The sequence below is a fragment of the Toxorhynchites rutilus genome, chromosome 3 (genome assembly GCF_029784135.1).
Source record: "Toxorhynchites rutilus septentrionalis strain SRP chromosome 3, ASM2978413v1, whole genome shotgun sequence".
In the NCBI taxonomy this organism is placed as follows: Eukaryota; Metazoa; Arthropoda; class Insecta; order Diptera; family Culicidae; genus Toxorhynchites; species Toxorhynchites rutilus.
The window spans coordinates 29,032,119-29,050,771 of record NC_073746.1 but is presented as its reverse complement, the minus strand read 5'-3'; the positions used below and the strand labels follow the sequence as shown (position 1 = coordinate 29,050,771).

The following is an 18,653-nucleotide window of genomic DNA, read 5'->3' as shown; positions in this document are numbered from 1 at the left end:
GGTCGAACTCGTTGTCCCCGAGGATGGGTATTTTCACCAGTATTATAATTTCACCTTGGCTTACAATAACGCTTCCTGAGCTGTACTGGAATATTTGATCTAAATAGTCTAGCTTTAGCTTTTGAGCATTGAGTCTGTTGAAAATGTACTTCTTCTCTTCAAATGAAAATAAATTTCTGTTTAAAATGTTGAGTTTAGCAAACTCGATTTGTTCTTCAATATTTCCGAGAATCTGAATTATAGAGTCAAGGTTTACAATCATGTTGATATATTCCAAATCTGCTCTGGTTACCAAAGAATTGTTCCTCTGTTCCACAATCTGTTTATTGATCTTTTTGAGTACGTCTGTTATGTTATTAATTTTGTTTTGTATTTTTTCGTTAATGATTATTTGTCTTGATATAGATTTCGATAGTAAATTTTCCTGTTTCTCTAAAGTTCCCAAACTGTGGTTTATAATTTCTAAATCGTCATTATCAGGGTTTCCTGCTATTAATTTTATTGCTGTTCCTAATGCGTTTACTAATGCTCTTTTACTTCTGTGGGAATACAAGCTCATCAATTTACCTTTTGAGTTTTGTATTTTGAAATCTAAAGTACTTCTTAAGTGGTCTATAACTTTAATATTTCCTGCGATTTTTTCAATGTAATTGATATTATGTTCGATAGAGTGGATATTAATCTTTTGGATAATTCTCTCGAATCCTATCCTAATCCTGACTTGTTTTAATTTTATGGCAATTATACCATTGTTGTGAGATAGATCTTTAAGTTTTGTGCAATTTATTATGACGATGCATGAAAATCTGCAACGAGAGTTAAATAATTGATTTATCGGTTATTTCTTTATTCTATTTTTGTGGATTTTAATATTATTGACGTCTTCAAATGTTAGTTCGTTGTTGTGTTTAATCGTTGTTATTTTAAACGGATCTTTGTCCTTTGTTAAACGTTGAGAGTTTTTTATGTATTTAATTTCGCCTGGTTGAAGATCTTCAGGTTTTTCGTTATTCATATTTTGTTGTTCGTATTTATCTTTTCGTCTATTTAGTTCGATTTTAACTGCAGATTGCAGGTTTTTAGATTTTTCAGATATTTCTTCCATATTCGTAGATCCAGAGTTATTAAAAATCAAATTTCGCGGTTGGGTTTTTATTACTGAGTGGAAACTATTATTGTAAATGTCGATGGCGATATTTACTTGCTCGTTTAATGTTAAATCTTTAAATTTTGCTTTGTTTGTGCGGAAGGTTTCAATTAAAGTGGAGTGGAAACGTTCCACGATACCATTTGAATTGGATCCACTTGCGAGGTGTATCTCTATATTGAGATCATTTAGGAATCCCATAAAGTCTATGGACCTGAAAGATGGCTCTTGGTCACTCACTATAGTTTGAGGTCTTCCAAAATTTCGAATGTGTTCGGTTATTGCGGTTTTGATATCAACTATTGTTCTTGTGCTTAATGGAATCGCGTTTGCAAATTTTGAAAATGAATCAACTATGGTGAGCCACTTTTGACCTTTTAGGAAGAAAATGTCAATGTGGACTCTGTCGAAAGGTTTCTGTCCAAATGTGCTTTTTCTAATTAGTTTGGGTGGATTTCTGTCATATTTGGCTTTTTTGCAAATATCACAGGAATCGACATAAATTTTGACCTTTCGATCGAGTTGCGGGAAAAAGTGTGTTTGTAGAATCTGGTTCCGGTTTTCTTTGATTCCTCTGTGTCCGTATTGGTGAATTCTTCTTATGATCTCGTCTTGCTCGACTTCCATTCTGATGTCCTCCAACATGGTCTCTGAAATAAATACTTTGTAAATAATATTTGAGGAAAAATGTTTTTTATACGTCTCCTGCACTAGTTGTGCTAATGAGATAGGTACTTTTATACAACTCAAACCCTTCGGATTCAGGGTCCGTTTCAACGTTTCAACTATGTCTTCTTCGGTGTATGTTCTTTTTACTATTGTGTGTCTGTGATATTTTGGAAAAATTTGTTCGTAGGCTGCAAGTTCTACATTTCCTATTTTGAATATGACTTGTGTCCGAAAAACGTTGATAGGTCTCTCAGTATACCGAATAAAGTAGTCATCACTCGTATCCGCTGAGTGTACTGTCGTTCCGTCACTTTCGTCGTCTGAAGGTTCGTTTCCTCGCTCAGAAGGTTCAACATTTAGGGAAAGCGATGATTGCGAGTGTGCGTTCAGGTGTTTTTCTATGTTTACGCGCGACAGCGCGTCGGCGACAACGTTTTGTTTTCCCGGTTTGTAGATTAGTTCGTAATCGAATTCCTCTAAAGCCAGCTTTCCTCTAATTATTCTGTGGTTAGCGTTCGTGAAAGAAAATGTTAGTGGTTGGTGGTCGGTGAACATTTTAAACTTTCTACCATAGAGGTATGGTCTGAAATGTTTCACTGCCCATACTATCGCGAGAAACTCCTTTTCGGTAGTGGAATATCGTTCTTCCGTTTTATTCAAAGTACGTGAGGCGTATGCGATGGGTCGGTCGTTACCTGCTGGCCCTTGTGACAACACTGCACCAATAGCGTGGTCACTCGCATCCGTTGTTAGTGAAAATTCTTTGCTAAAATCAGGGTAAATTAATACCGGGTCGATCGTCAGAAGTTGCTTACACTTTTCGAAGCATGTTACTACTTCTGGTGTAATTTCGAATTCAATATCCTTTCGGAGAAGTGCTGTTAACGGCTTTACAATTTTTGCGAAATCCTTAATAAATCGCCTGTAGTAGCCAAGCATTCCTAGGAATTGTCTCACTTCTTTTTCGCTTTTAGGTATTGGCCATTGCCTTATTGCATCAATTTTGTCGCTGTTTGGTCGTACTCCCTCTTCAGAGACTGTATGACCTAAAAATTGCGTTTCTTTCCTAAAGAACTCGCATTTGTCCAGCTGAATTTTTAGTCTTGCTTCTTTCAATTTTGCGAAGACTTGCGACAAATTTTTCAAGTGCTCTTGAAGCGAGCTGGAGAAGATGATGATATCGTCCATATAGACGAAACAACATACTCCTACTAAATCTCTCAGAATGCAATCCATGACTCTTTGAAAAGTCGCTGGGGCATTCTTCAAGCCAAATGGCATACGAGTAAACTCATATTTGCCACCGTTTACGGAAAAAGCAGTTTTTTCTGTATCTTCCTCCGCTAATTGAATTTGGTGGAAGCCAGAAACTAAATCGATTGTTGAAAAATATTTCGCCTTTCCTAATTTATCCAGAATATCCGTAATTTCTGGTATAGGGTATTTGTCATTAATTGTTTTCTCGTTTAGTTTTCGGTAATCGATCACTAAACGGAATTTTTTTCGTCCAGATGCATCGGACTTTTTAGGAACCACCCACACAGGTGACGTGTAAGGCGAGATTGACTCTTTTATGATTCCGTCTTTCAGCATCTTTTTAACTTGCTCCTGCACCTCGCTTTCGTACACGTAGGGGTACTTATACGATTTGGAGTGTATCGGAATACTGTCCACGGTGCGTATTTTATGTTTAATTTTATGGGTGAATGATAACTTATCACTTTCCACATATAAAACGTCGTTGTATTTCCTGATCAATTTCCTGAGGGTATATTTCTCCTCCTCATTCATATGATCGTCTCTTATGGTGTAATTTTCAGAGTCAACCTTTTTCGGTAGCTCTGTCAGCTCGAATGGGTCAACCTCTGTATCCAAGTCATTGCAAAGCTTGATCTCGTTCGAATTGATTTCCATCGATTTTTTTGTATAATTTTGCACTGCTACAAAGGCTGTGTTATTAGCACTTCTGTAGAGGCCTGGCAAGATAGAAAATTTTCCGTGAGGCTTTTCTTCCTCTATAAGAAAATCTCCATTTTTCTTGGTTTTCAATTTTATGAACTGATATTCTTGTTCATTTAAATTGATTTTATGTTTCTCGGGAAATCTCTTTTTCATTGCGAAAGTTTTTCTCCCGATCCTCAATGTATTTTTACTGACGTCGATTTTAGCATTTAAATTTCTCAATGACTCGTATCCGATGAGTCCATCGAAAAATTTATGAAATTTGAAAATGAAAAATTTCAGTTTTTTATTTATAAGAAATGGGTCGAAGGAAGCGGATTTATCGATTGTAAAGGTTCCCTTAATGTTGGTTACTTTTGAAATCGGTTCTGTTTTGCAGTTTTCTATGTTTACATGCTCGGGTGATATGTAATTTTTGTTCGCTCCTGTGTCGATCAAAAATTTCATCTCGCCTTTGGATGTTGCAATGGTGATGTAGGGAATAAAGTTATTATCGTTCATTATTTTTCTTTTTGTAGCGCCTCGGCCACGTGAAAATTTAGTTCATCGTTGACGAAATAATCGTCATCTTCCGAATCGAGGACGGATTCGTCCAGCTGTTCCGAAGTGTCAGGTTCTGTTTGATGATTTTTGCTGTGTTCTGCTGTTTCGTGGCTGTTAACCTCTGCCCGCGATTTCGCTGTCCTCATCGAGACATCGTCATCTGGCGGTGGAGCTCTAGCTTTGAATTTCGCAGACCCGTATGGTTTTTGATTATGCAAGTTATTGTTAGAATTTGAGGTGGATGGCTTCGCGTTAAAGTGATTGCCATTACTATTGGGGTTGGGAGACGGTTTCGAATTATGTGAACCGTTACTATTGTTGGATCTGATATTTTTATTTGTGTCAGATGGTTTTTGGTTTAACTTCTGCCTATATGCAGCGTTGGCATATTGTATGGTGATTGCATACGCTTCCTCCAGACTTTTAGGTCTGTAGCTTCGCACGTGCATAGACAATTCCTCTGTGAGCCCATCTATGAATCTAGTGAGAGTCATAAGGCTCGCTAGATTATTTATTGCTCTTGTAGAGTTGTTATAATCATCCATTGTCGCTGCTGTGGATTTAATAGCAGTGTCTATGGTTTTGATTCGGTTGTAGTATTCAGTGATGGATTTTTTTCCTTGGTTTATATAAAACAACGATTGGATATGAGATGTCAAATCTCTCCTATCGCCATATGAATTTAGAATAATTTCTTTGATTTCTGCCCAACTGTTCGGGTTGCCGGCAGCAATCAAAATTTCTTTGGCCTCTCCCACGATTTTATTCTTTACCGCTCTGACCAATTGGCTGTAGACCGGATCATCTCTGTATCTTTCAAAAAGATGCAGGGTGTTTTCGGCGTCTTCAAGCCATGCGTTTGTTTCCCGTTTGTTTCCGGAGAATGTTGGTAAATTCTTAATAGGATCCGGAGTTCTAAACTGCATAAACGGATCCTCCGCTTTTGCTTTAAGTGTTCTCAGTTGCCCAATCAGTTCGTTCTGATTGTGAGTTAGGCTCCTTATGTGTTGGAGTAACCCTTGAATTGTTATTTCTTGTTGCGGAATTGGTGCATGATCATCCAATTCCGGGGCCAGAAGTTCCGGAGAAATCATTTGCTCCCGCTCGGCCATTTTAATAAATTTGTTTTTTCAAAAGAGTTTGTTCTTTTTTTTTTTTTTTTTTTTTTTTTTTTTTTAAAATCTTACGTACTTTATACGCGCGAGAAAATGTGTTGTTCTACACTTCACTTGTTAATGAATTAATGAATTAGTTATTCACTTTGTGATATATCAAGTGTCCGCTTACCACTGGTGGGGGCTCGCACTTCTGAATTAGTATTTTGTTGTGTTAGGTTTAGATAATTGTTCGTGTTTACTTACAGGAAGATTACTGCTTTCATCTCCTGGAGTCTGGGTAGGTTGAATCGGTTTCCTCGTAGATCGTTCGTTCCAGGTGGCGGGATTAGTTTTCCTAACGGCAGCGAGTCCTTGATTTTCGCTCAGGGGGTCCTCTCGCTTGTTCGTTTGGTTTCTTCAGTAGATGTAAACTTCTCCTCTTTAACTCGGTGGCGGTGCTTCCAGATATCCGCTCTATAAACACTACTCACTTCGTTGTACCACTTGGCCAATGACTGCGCCAATTATGCCGTGACTTAACTCGCGGTTTAAAAAAAACTTTTATTTAATTTCTAATTACCCTTTTTATTCGTTTATAACACTTTACATTCGGTTCATAAACCTTTATGCCCGTATTCAACTCGGCTACGCTCAAGACTAAATTCTATAATCGTATTACAAGGCTTAAATAGACTACATCTGCTGATCTCATTATTTCCGTCGGTGGTTCGAACCTGATCGAACCTTTGTTTGCGTCGTTCGATTGATTTCCGCGGCGTCGGCAAATGTTGGTTTACACGCGCGGTGTAACTTTGACGCCTCTGTCTGTTGCTATGGGTCTCGGCTGGGCTTTTGCTGACGTCTTGACTTCTGGGACGCCTTGGTCGGTCGGTTGTGGTGTAACGTATATATATATATATATATATATATATATATATATATATATATATATATATATATATATATATATATATATATATATATATATATATATATATATATATGTATATATATATATATATATATATATATATATATATATATATATATATATATATATATATATAAATGGATTTCTGTCTGTCAGTCTGTCTGATTCTTATGAACTCGAACACTACTGAACCGATCGACATGAAAATTTTGGTATGTAGGGTTTTTTGGGGCCGGGGAAGGTTTTCGTGATAGTTTGAGACCCCCCCCCCCTCTCTGAGGTGGGGCTGCCATAGAAATGAAACACAAATTTCTGCATTGCTCGAGAATTAATCAAGCAAATGAAACCAAATTAGGCATATGGAGGTTTTAGGGTGCAATAAATGTTTCTATGGTGGTTAAACACTTCTCCCCCCTCTTTAAGAGGGGCCATACAAATAAAACACAAATTTCTGCATTACTCGAGAATTAATCAAGAAAATGAAACCAAATTAGTTGTATGAAGGTTTTAGAATGCAATAAATGTTTCTATGGTGGTTAGATACACCTCCCCCCTATCTAAGGGGGGGGGGGGCGTCATAAAAATGAAACACAAATTTCTGCATTACTCGAGAATTATTCAAGGAAATGAAACCAAATTTGGCATGTGGAGGTTTTAGAGTGCAATAAATGTTTTTGCCGTGGTCAGACACTCCACCCCCTATCTAAGGGGGAACTGCCATACAAATGAATGACTAATTTCTGTATAATTGTAAATTTCGAAAATTAATCAAGTAAATGGAGCAAAATTTGGCATGCGAAGGTTTTAGGGGACACGCAACGTTTCTATGGTGAATAGACACGCCACCCCTCTCTCTGAGGAGAGGTGAGGGACTGCCATTCAAAAGAAAGCATACATTTCTGCATGATTCAAGAACAAATTAAGCAAACGGAACCAGATTTGGCATGTGGAGGTTCTAGGGGGGCAAGAAACATTTCTGAGGTGGTTCAACACTCCACCAATCTTTCTAATAAGGGGGGGGGGGGGTCTGCCATATAAATGAAACACAAATTTCTGCATAACTCGAGAATTAATCAAGAAAATGGAGCCAAATTTGGCATGTGAAGATTTTAGAGGGCACGAAACGTTTCTATGGTGAAGAGACACTCTACCTCCTCTTTCTGTCTTTATTCTATCATATTTTCTGTATCAAACATTTAATCCATGTAACGGAGAAACATGTTATTTGGAAGTGGTTGAAAATCTTGAACGAGAATGAGTGTCTGAAAATAATCTGATATTATAATGATGAGTTTTGGTAGAAGTACTAAGAATTTTTTTGTAAAAGGTAAATTCAACGGGGTCGATTAGAAGATCAATCGATGAACAGTTCTGCGATTTGATTCATGAACTTGCGCTTAGTAAGAAAACGTGAATGTTTGAAGGTATTGATAATAAAAACAAGTTTTGAGCGGGACGAAGTTTGCCGGGTCAGCTAGTAAATAAATAAATAAATAAATTAATAATAGTTTATCGTGGGAATCAACAGTATTAACCAAGCTCCCTTTGAAAATTCGAGATGGCCATTTTCATTGGCACTCTAGCGTACATGTTTCAACGCAATGATACATGACACGCATTTTTCAGCCTAAGTGTATTTATTTAGTTCCGTTCCACTGTTCAGTAGGACAGTTTTATTATTGTGTTATTACAACAGCATAAATAGTCCGACGTTTTTGTTTCAAGTAAAACTAAAAACATAATTGTCTTTATTGCAATTATAAATCGACTTTATTGCTGAATTATTAATTGAATAATAATAAGCTGTCCTCCTCTGGAGCATCGCATTCAAACTTAGTTGAAATTGGTAACTTGTTAAAAAACGCCAGTCATAAAAAAGTCTTATGATACTTCGTTGTAGAATGCGTTCAAGGGTTGTGTAGAATGAATGAACACATATACACATACCTTTTCCCCCATAAACTCATGAAAACCAAAATCACAAACCGTACATTCCACGAGCATTTCCTTTCTTTGTTTTTAAGAGGCTTTAAACTTTGAAGTTCATTCGCCTCTAAAACCACGAGCATTCCCAGTACAATTTGCAATGTAGTGCTCTTTTTATTTACTCAAAACATTGGTCGATCGTCCCAAAAACGTATGTATTAATATGAATTCCGGCAGAAGTTTTGGTGATACACTAGACTAAAAGTTTACTTTATTACATTAGTACTCACTTTGATATTTGAAAAATCACAATAGAGCTTTTAAACCGTTAAAAAAAAAAAGTTTATGGTACTTTCTAAAAGTCGATGTGAAAATTTAGAATTTCTTTTTCCCCGAAGCAACAATTGACCACTTAAATAGATTTTTTCCTAATTTTCAAAACAGGATTTGCCGTGTAATCGTAATTTGCCTATCATGGAATGTTTATAATTAGAGATGGAAGGCATACGAGGGCAGTCCGATAAGTAATTAGCCTACACAAAAAAACAAAGATTTTGGAAAAGTGGTGATTTATTTCTCAACATACCGTTTTGAATCATATTTCGGACACTTCTTAAAAATAACTTGAAATGCTTAATGCCCTGATGATATAACTATAAGATTAATATTACAATTGATTCTTCTTCGTAACCCTTTAGTAATATTTTTTTGGGCAGACTTATCTCACTTCTTAACTAGGCGAACCTAGCCAGCATATTCACCGAATTATGAATCTGTCCGAAACATGATTCAGAGCGGTAGACTCTTTTTAGTTCGATACACTTCACTCAGCAATGCTCCAACTTCTTTAATCCATTTGAAAAAAACGTTTTCTCCAGGTCTGCACAGTAGGCCTCCGTGGCGGCGATGACCTCCTCATTCGACTCAAATTTCTGCCCGGCGTGTGACTTTTTCATGTTTGGAAACAGAAAAAAAAATCGTACGGGGCCAAATCTGAAGAATACGGTGGATGGGACAGCAGCTCGTAGTGCAATTCGACCAATTTGGCCGTGTCGACGGCGGAATTTCCATTTTTTCCATTTTTCTAAAATACGCGGACACACCCGCTTCCACACACGGACAAAACAAAACTACGAGTCCGATTCGGCTGAAATTCTGACAGTAGCCGTTTACAAGAATGTACCACACGATAAGTAATCTCTCTTGTGATACTGACACCATCGGGTGATGAGGCTAAGTACTTATCGAACCGCCCTCGTATGTATCATTCAATCAATAGTGAAACGATTTTCATGTCGAAGAACACTCAGTCATTTGTGTTTATTACACATACACTAGGGTGGCAGCGAAAATTATCATGTCAAATTTCAAAAACCGACCATGTACATTTTGTTTATTGGCCCAAAAAATGATCTGTGTCAAGTTTCAGCTCGATCGGACATGATTTAGGGGTACCTCACAGCGCTCAAAGTTTTGATTTTTTGAACCTCGAAAAAAGAAAATTTGGGAATTCGAATTTTTTTTCAATGCCAAATGACTTCAAAATGCATGAAACGTCAAGATCTGGTGTCATCTCGAAAAAAAAATTTTGGCCGAAAATCGATCTTTTGGGACTTAGCCTGAGAGGCAATGAAGGTATGAAAAAAAAATTATTAACGGATTTAAAGAACCGACCATGTACATTTTGTTTATTTCTATCAAAAATATGACCTCTGCCAAATTTCAGCTCAATCGGACATGATTTAGGGGGGTCGCCTCAAAGTTCTCAAAGTTTTAATCTCTCGAAAATATTCCAAGGGGAGTAATCGAAAATATTCCAAGGGGAGTAAAGGAAATTTAGAAAATCGAAATTTCGTTTTCGATGGCAAATGACTTGAAAAGGCATCTGGTGTTATCATGAAAAAAACATTTGGCAGAAAATTGACTTTTTGGGACTTAGCCTGGGTAGCCAAAAAATCAAAACTCTGAGCGCTTTGAGGCTCCCTTAAATCATGTCCGATCGAGCTGAAACTTGGCAGAGATAATTCTTTTTCTCAACTCTCAATCTAAAACATCTTTAAACTGAATTATTGATAACCAATTTAAACTACTTCACAATACAAAAAATAGTACTCCGTAGAGAGAAAAGTGGGTTATATCTATGATATAACCGCAAGGTTCACGTGGAACTACCTTAGCTTAGCAATCATTCGTTTGTATTGATTAAATTCTTGATTGAATGAAACAGTTTCCAAATTCAATTTAGTTCAATATATTTGCTCTGTGATTCAAAAAAATGAACAAATGCCGTGTAAAGTCAATTCATTTATTGTGATTGATTGTTCTTCGTTACAAGTAAATTTAATGACGGACCTTTTACGTTTGGTATGATGACTAGAACAAAATATATGTACGGAAGAATTATCAAACGTTTGATGAACCAGCCTAAGGCTGAAAATCTTTCCAATAAAGACAAAAAAAAATTATCAAACGATTATTTTGTTTTACATTTCCCTCTGAAGTTTACATCCCAAAAGTGTACATACTTCTCGAATCTCGAATTTGCTTGAAACTGGGAAGTTCATTCGCTTCTAGTGGCTGCACGATTTTCCCAGGTTCCTAAGTTTAGAAGATCATGTTACGACAGACATATTCCACTCTGCACAAAGGCAAGCGAGGACAAAAGTACTCGCAGTTTGCATTTATTTGCAGAGCCGATTTCCCCAGAAACCTCGGTTTTGAAGTCTGTGTTAGGGAAACACATTTCAATCGGAACAAAAATACCCCCGATTTGTATGAATTCGCAATGCCGATTTCCCCACGCTTCATGGATTAGAAGTCTGTGTTAGGGAAACACATTCCAGTCGGAACAAAAATACCCCCGACTTGCATGAATTTGAAATACCGATTTCTCCAGGCACCTTGGTTTAGATATCTCTATTAGGGAACACATTTCGGTGGGAACAAAAGCTCCCCCTACTTTCGTGTGTTCTTTTTCTTCTTTTTGGCTTTAAGAGGGTTTAAACTTTTCAGTTCACTCGCCTCTAGGCTCTTTCGTGTGTTTACAATGCCGATTTCGCTGCTTGGTTTTAAAGTCTGTGTTAGGAAACATTTTTCGATGAGAACAAAAGTCCCCCTACTTTCATGTATTTGCAATGCCGATTTCCCCAAGGCTGCTTGGTTTTGATGGCTGTGTTAGGGAAACCGTAAATCGGGCCAATCAAAACGATGCAGTTAGGGCGTTTAGATAACGCCTAATATTTTACAGTTATTCAATTGTTTATCTAATGAAAAACAACATTTTGTTAGTTGCGATAGATGCGTAGAAATATTCCCTATCAAGTGATGCAAACATCTCTCCTATCCAGTACGAAATGTTCGAGCTATAAGCATTCGAAATCTTTCATTTTTTCCTGCATGTTCTGTGTTTAGGTTTTCATTTTACCCTCCATATATTCCGGTTAGACGTAGTCCCACGTCAAAAATATCGAACAAAAATAAATGGATTTCAAACACCTAACAAGTACACGGAAATAATTGAAATAAATTATTTGGGCCCTTTAAGGACATTTTAGCATGAACAACATCTAACACAATACATTTATTTACGCATTTTCAGTACTTTCAATAGAGCGTTGTATGGTTTTATGGTTTTCATTGATAAACACTCTAGGATCAGAATTCATGTCAATATAACTCAAACATGCTATAGATACTGAGCATAAAATAAATTAATCTCCAAGACAGACAGGCCATGGAAAATTAAGGCAATGTAAAACGCTGATCTCCATCGGATAATTTTCTGCAGCGCAGTCGCTTACAAACATCCATCCTTTTGTTTCTGCTTATGCTAATTCGAGCCGCTTGAGAAATCCATGCTATCTTAAATATGTTCCCCATCATGATCATGATTGGTATCATCCATAAACAATTAACCCTTGGCCAATCACTTAAAATGTGAGAGTGAATGCCAATGAAATTAATTTAGATGACATAGAATCGTTCGAATGAATGGGCTTGATGTAATATAAACATAGGTTTACATTATTTGGTATTAGTATATCAGATTGTTTATTCCAATATAAGCCATCTTTTTCAGAAATCCAAACCCAACCTTCAACCTTAAAAGGAAATATAAATTCAATGAAACCACTTACCTCTTATATTCGGATGACACTGGCTGCTTCGTTCATCCACTGTTAAATCGTAAAAACACAGCACAAAAAATCGATGGATGACTTTTGATTCCAACACAAAAACGTCACCTTCACTCTCCACTCACCACCCCCCGAAATGGAGAACACAGCAAACAACTGACTCGCGAAGAAAAGTTTTCTTCTTCAAATTGTTTCTTGTTACCTTTTGCCGAAAACTTTCCACAATCCGTTTTCTGGGCCCTCCGAAGAAACAATGCACACTTTTCGCTTAGAGTAAATCGGCAACGACGAAGACGCCGACGTAACTTCTGCTCAAATTTTAACGATGGAATCTAACTTTTTTACCCGAGTAAGCATTCGACACGTTTTTCACACTTTCTCGTAATTATTTCTGATATCCATATTATCCCCTCCGGCAGGGTGGAGAAGGGGGATCGAGCTGAATTCGCTTAGTATCGATTTTTCCCGCTCACAAAACTTCCCTCCCGGGCGGAACCGGAACGAGAGCACTTTTTGCAGCCTCACTTAACACAGCACCCCGAGTCGCGCATGGTGCGATGCGCGTTGTCAACATCCGTGAAGTTTTCGGTTTTTGTTCTTCTTTCCGGGCCACCGAGCAAACCTCATTAGCGGCGGAGTTACGGCCCCATTGGATTGGAAGTCACCGGCGGTGAAAGTGCATTACCTCGGAAGATTTAACGGCGGCGAACGAACGAACGAACATGTGCGCCCCGTGTGGGTGGGGGTGGGGGTGGATGGGTGTCGATGGCAATTGCAATTTGCGCTTCTGCCGAGATTGACGACGACCACCGCTCTCTCGCCGCTGCCGCTTGACAGCCTGCCGCCAGTTGTTTAACTCGTGTAAACTGAAATTAGAGAAAGTGGAATGATGTTATATTTATTTGCCCGTCCAGAGACTCGGTTTGGAGTGCGATGGGTGTTTGTGTGTTGGCGGCGGCTGCTGCTGCTGCTAGTGGTGGTAAAAATAGCAAGTGTTTGTTTATGCTACTGCGCTCACTTCGCGAGCGTTGCATTAGCGGGAGAGATAGGAAAGAGAATGGACCAAGAAATGATGTTTAATCCGATGAGATTAAACACGCATTCAGCGAAGAAGCTGGAAGGTACCCGAGCAGAGCATTTAGCCGACGACAGTTCGTTTTGGGGAAAAAAGAAAATTCTATCGTATGTTATCATCTCTCGAACCATTTACGGCCATTCTCGTTACGTTGAATTGATTCAAAAATAAGCTGTTTGAATTAATCCATAACCAGTTATGGATAGTTGTTTAGAATTTTCAGCAAGTTATTTACATTTTCCATATTGAACCATTCGTATGACCCATTCAATGATGTTATACACAGCCAAATCAAGTGTGTTGGGGCGTTGGGGAGAAAAAGTATAATATGTACTATCTGTTACTAGTCATGACATGCAAATTCAGGATCATATGAAGCATTTGTAATGAATATATTTAAAAAACTGCAACATTTCAATTTGAATGTTTAAGGGTTTCACTTTTTTATTTGCGCAATTTCTGCACTCTGTATCCGAATTGAAAATAAAGTGATAAATGGATGAAATTGCGAAAATAAAATACCATACCAAAAAAAGGGTTCGATGTGAAATTTTTTTTTTTTTATTTCGTTTATTTTTACAGGCTCAGTTACTTAAGTTTAAAGGAGCCGAATTCTTAAATATAATTTTAAAACTATATATATATAAACAATTTTCTTACATCTATGGTTAGTAAGGTGGAAAACCGATTACTCGCGGTGTACTCGAGTTTAGGAGGGTGACATATTTTTAGGAGAAGGATGGGATATAAGGAAATTGTAACAATGTTGATGAACACTCATTTCATAAATCTATTCGTATATCTATAGTGTATTTACATTTCAACTTATTCTACTATTTATAGCAAGTTGACGAATTACCCGCAAAGGAAGGAAAGGAGGGTATAAGGATGTAGGGACAATCACACACGAAGATCTATAGCTTTAAGGAAAACATATATATGGGACATGTAATCAAGGTCTAACCGAGCCAACACATCTCTCACCGGCACATTGGGCTGTCTTCCTCGGGCCCGAAGGGAGTTTTCTAAATTCGATCTGGCGACCAGATACACCTCGCACGACCAAACAATGTGCTCGATGTCGTGATAACCTTGGCCACAAACGCAGAGATTGCTGCTGGCAAGATTGAAACGGAAGAGAAGCGCATCTAACGAACAGTGATTGGACATGAGTCGGGAGAAGGTGCGAATAAAGTCCCGACTCAAGTCCAGACTTTTGAACCACGGTTTGAGGCTAACCTTAGGGATAATCGAGTGAAACCACCGGCCCAATTCATCTTCATTCCACTTGCGTTGCCAGTTAGCGATGGTATTTTTGCGAACTAAAGAATAAAATTCATTGAAGGCGATCTGACGCTGATAAATATCGCCTTCAATTGCACCTACCTTTGCTAATGAGTCAGCCCTCTCATTACCCGGAATGGAGCAATGTGAAGGGACCCAGATAAAGGTAATGACATAACAGCGTCTGGATAAAGCACTCAAAATTTCTCGTATTCTCTCAAGGAAGTACGGCGAGTGCTTTTCCGGCCTCACTGAACGGATAGCTTCGACAGAGCTAAGACTATCCGTTACAATGTAATAGTGTTCAACAGGTCGTGAGGCGACGCTGTCCAGCGCCCAATGTATTGCTGCCAATTCAGCAATATATACTGAGCAAGGATTCTGAAGACTGTGTGAGGTGCTAAAAAATTCGTTGAACACTCCAAATCCTGTGGACTCGTTTATAGTGGACCCATCAGTAAAGTACATATTATCACAATTGATACCCCCATACTTTTCATCGAAGATCGTTGGAGCGATCCTCGATCGTTGGTAATCTGAATATCCATGGATATCTTGCTTCATGGACAGATCAAAATGCACAGAGGAATTGATGTAGTCAGGGAAACAAACACGGTTGGGAATATACGAAGAAGGATGAACCTGCATGGAGATGAATTCATGATATGAACTCATGAATCCGGAGTGAAAATTTTGCTCGATCAGCTGCTCAAAATTTCCGATCACCAATGGGTTCATGACCTTACACCGGATGAAGAACCGAAGAGATAATAATTTGAAGCGATCTTTTAGTGGGAGTAGGCCTGCCAAAACCTCGAGACTCATGGTATGCGTTGAGGGCATACATCCCAACGCGATACGGAGACAAAGATACTGAATTCGCTCGAGTTTAATGAGGTGTGTTTTGGCAGCTGATTGAAAACAGAAACTGCCATACTCCATCACTGAGAGAATAGTTGTTCGATACAACAACATTTCGGTGTACAGCTTCCGGGCTCGCGTCTTCCCCACCATGTTTTGCCTTTCGTCGCGGTTAGGAGCCTTCTGAACCTTGTATGTACGCAGGCCCTCCCGCTGCTTGGTCCGCTGGACGAATGAACTTGACAAATTCAGCTTATTGGCGACATCCCGGACCGAACTTCTCGGATCACGTCTAAACTGCTTAACTACGCGCTTGTGATCTTTTTCACTGACGGAGCATCCATTTTTGCCGTTCTTCACCTTCCGGTCGATGGTTAGGTTCTCGAAGTATCATTTTAGTACTCTGCTGACCATGGATTGGACGATTCCCAGCATCTTACCGATGTCCCGATGGGACAACTCCGAATTCTCGAAATGAGTGCACAGGATTAATTCACGACGCTCTTTTTCGTTCGACGACATTTTTCCAAATTTACGAAAAATTGACAGTGAAGCATGGCCAACGTGATCTATACACTCTTATCTGATTTTAAAGCGAAAGCTGAAGATATAATTCCTAAAAATTAAATTTCTACAGCGTTTTTTCCGTGATGCAATTTGATGTGACACACCCTTTATCCATTGGATTTTGCAGTTTTTATACGCTTGCGCATCAATGCTGGTACGGCTGGTTTTGATGGATTTAATCTTCTTCGAAGCTTCTGCCTCGGCCAACTGTTGTCGATACGTCTCTGTTGTTATTTCTATGACATTGGTAATCTTCCGCTTGCGTTTAGAACTCGCAGCCTTCGCTTTGGGAAGTGGCAAAATCTCGGATGGCGAAACAGTGAATGATGAATTCGGATCATATTTAGAAAATTCGCCTGAGGAATCAGCATCACCCGTGGAATCGATCTCTTTACTTGTATTTGATTGAGATGAATCTAATAGAGGCTTATCGGTATCTTCAGATGGAGCGAAATCTTCTCCCGACAGACCTGTTTAGCGGGTAATCCCAACTAAAACTCATAATTTTAAAATAAAACTATACACAGATATTATTTTAGTTCAAGGTTTTTTCACCATTTGCGGAAAGCCTGTTATTCTACTACACATATTTGGTGCAAAGAAAGTGATTTTCATTTATATTATTTGATTTTAAAAGTTTGCCCATTCCACCTGAAAATCCATTATCATTTTCGCTTCACAACGATGAAGCACGAAGCATAAAATGTTAATTCGCGATGGCTACTACACAGTGTCGACATCTATTACCCAATTACGGGGGTGAAGCACACGGGTAAAATACGGTGTCGACATCTACGAAGGTATTAAGGGGCTGTCCACATACCACGTGGACAACTTTAGGGGGGGGTAGGGGATACGAAAATGTCCACGCTTGTCCACGGTCAGGAGGGTGGGGGCACAGATTATGTCCACGTGGACACGTAAAACATTTTTTTTTTAAATACATTCATATCTGTTTTTAAAAATAAATTTTCAAGAATCTCTAAGCTTTCCGCCCATTTTGAGTACTCCATATTTATCCATAAAATAGTGGTTATGTCGAATATTTTTCCATATCATCGAATTTCTGAAATATGTATTCTGCATGAAACTCACATAAACGGTGAGCGATCAAGCTTCTATTGGTAGTAGATGATCATTGTTTTCAACTTCTAAGCTACGTCATATTTGAGCATAAACTGATCTCTGTGTTCTAGGTCCAGATCTACGTGGGAGTAAATTTGACATGATGAACTGCTGATACATTTCTATCTGCAGAGTACATGTGGGATGTCGATAACATGATGAAATGAACGGAATATTTAGAGGATTTTTCAAATAATTTGAGAAGGACTTAGCGAAACGAGTGCTATACAAAATTATATAATACCTACTCAAAAATTTTTTTCAAGGATCACTTTGCCCTACGAAAGATTAGGATGTTACATGTGAGATTTCTATTAATTAGCAAATGTTATTACGACATTTGTGTTTTTTTTTCAAGGAGGCTTTGAATCCGGGATTAGATTACAACATCTGCACCATAGCCAAGAGGAAAATCCTATTAATACGATCAATGTTATGGTCGAAGTCACAAGCGATAAGTATTCCTGCTTTATATTTGTAATTATACTTGACAAATATACGTTCTATGGAATTAAACGCATTGAAAATATTTTTCTTCAAATTGGGGCATTTTAGGCACTATTGAGTATTGTTTCCTTTATTCTAATTTTCGCTTCTATATCAGAACTGGTATCTCACAGTCAAAGTTCAGTGAAGAAGTATGCCTAAATTCAGTTGTTTCTTCATTTGAATGATTTCGACACATTTTTAAAATATAACATCGAATAGCTTCAAAAAAAAACTACATTCAATTGCATTAAATAATTACAGAAGTCTTCAGAAAAACTCTTTTCGACACTCGTTTCTCGGAGATTTTCTGCAGGCGACTGATTTTATTACCAAATAATTTTTTTCAGATGTTATTTCATTCTTGACTGTAGCATTTTTTGCTTGATTGCGTAATTTTACTGTTGGAGAGTCCTTTGAAGTCACCGAAGAAATGTTTGTAATTTCAGTAGAATTTTTTAGCGTGCAACCATAATGTCGGATGGAATCAATGGCGGTTTTGTGTTTGCTTTGGAAACAATCTCCACGTTCAAATCATTAAAAAAGCAAATATGTATTTGTCGTTGATTCTTTCGAATGTACTCGAAAACCGATTTTGAAGGATTAGTATTTTTGGGCAGTTATCATACTGGGATTATTACATAAATGATAGAACAGATTTCCATACGCACTAGAACAAATGGGATGAAAAAAGAACGAATTTTTGTTTTATTTTAACCCACCATTTCATACAATTGCCATAACCGAGCGTTTCCTGAAGCCAACGATTCCACATATTTTCAAACTCTCAGATATATTGGTAGTAAGTGGTGTAATAAATACTACATAAATGAAAGAATCAAAA

General features: G+C 37.9%; 1 protein-coding gene across 4 annotated transcripts in view; it reads right to left on the bottom strand.

Moving 5' to 3' along the window:
* Nucleotides 1-18,653, bottom strand: part of LOC129775505 (potassium voltage-gated channel protein Shaw-like) — a 410,947-nt gene that overhangs the window by 275,811 nt on the left and 116,483 nt on the right. For all 4 annotated transcript variants that reach the window (XR_008742971.1, XM_055780317.1, XM_055780319.1 and 1 more), the window contains one exon: nt 12,412-13,277. The gene's annotated coding sequence lies outside the window, so the exon portion shown is untranslated. The remainder of the gene's footprint in view (nt 1-12,411; nt 13,278-18,653) is intronic.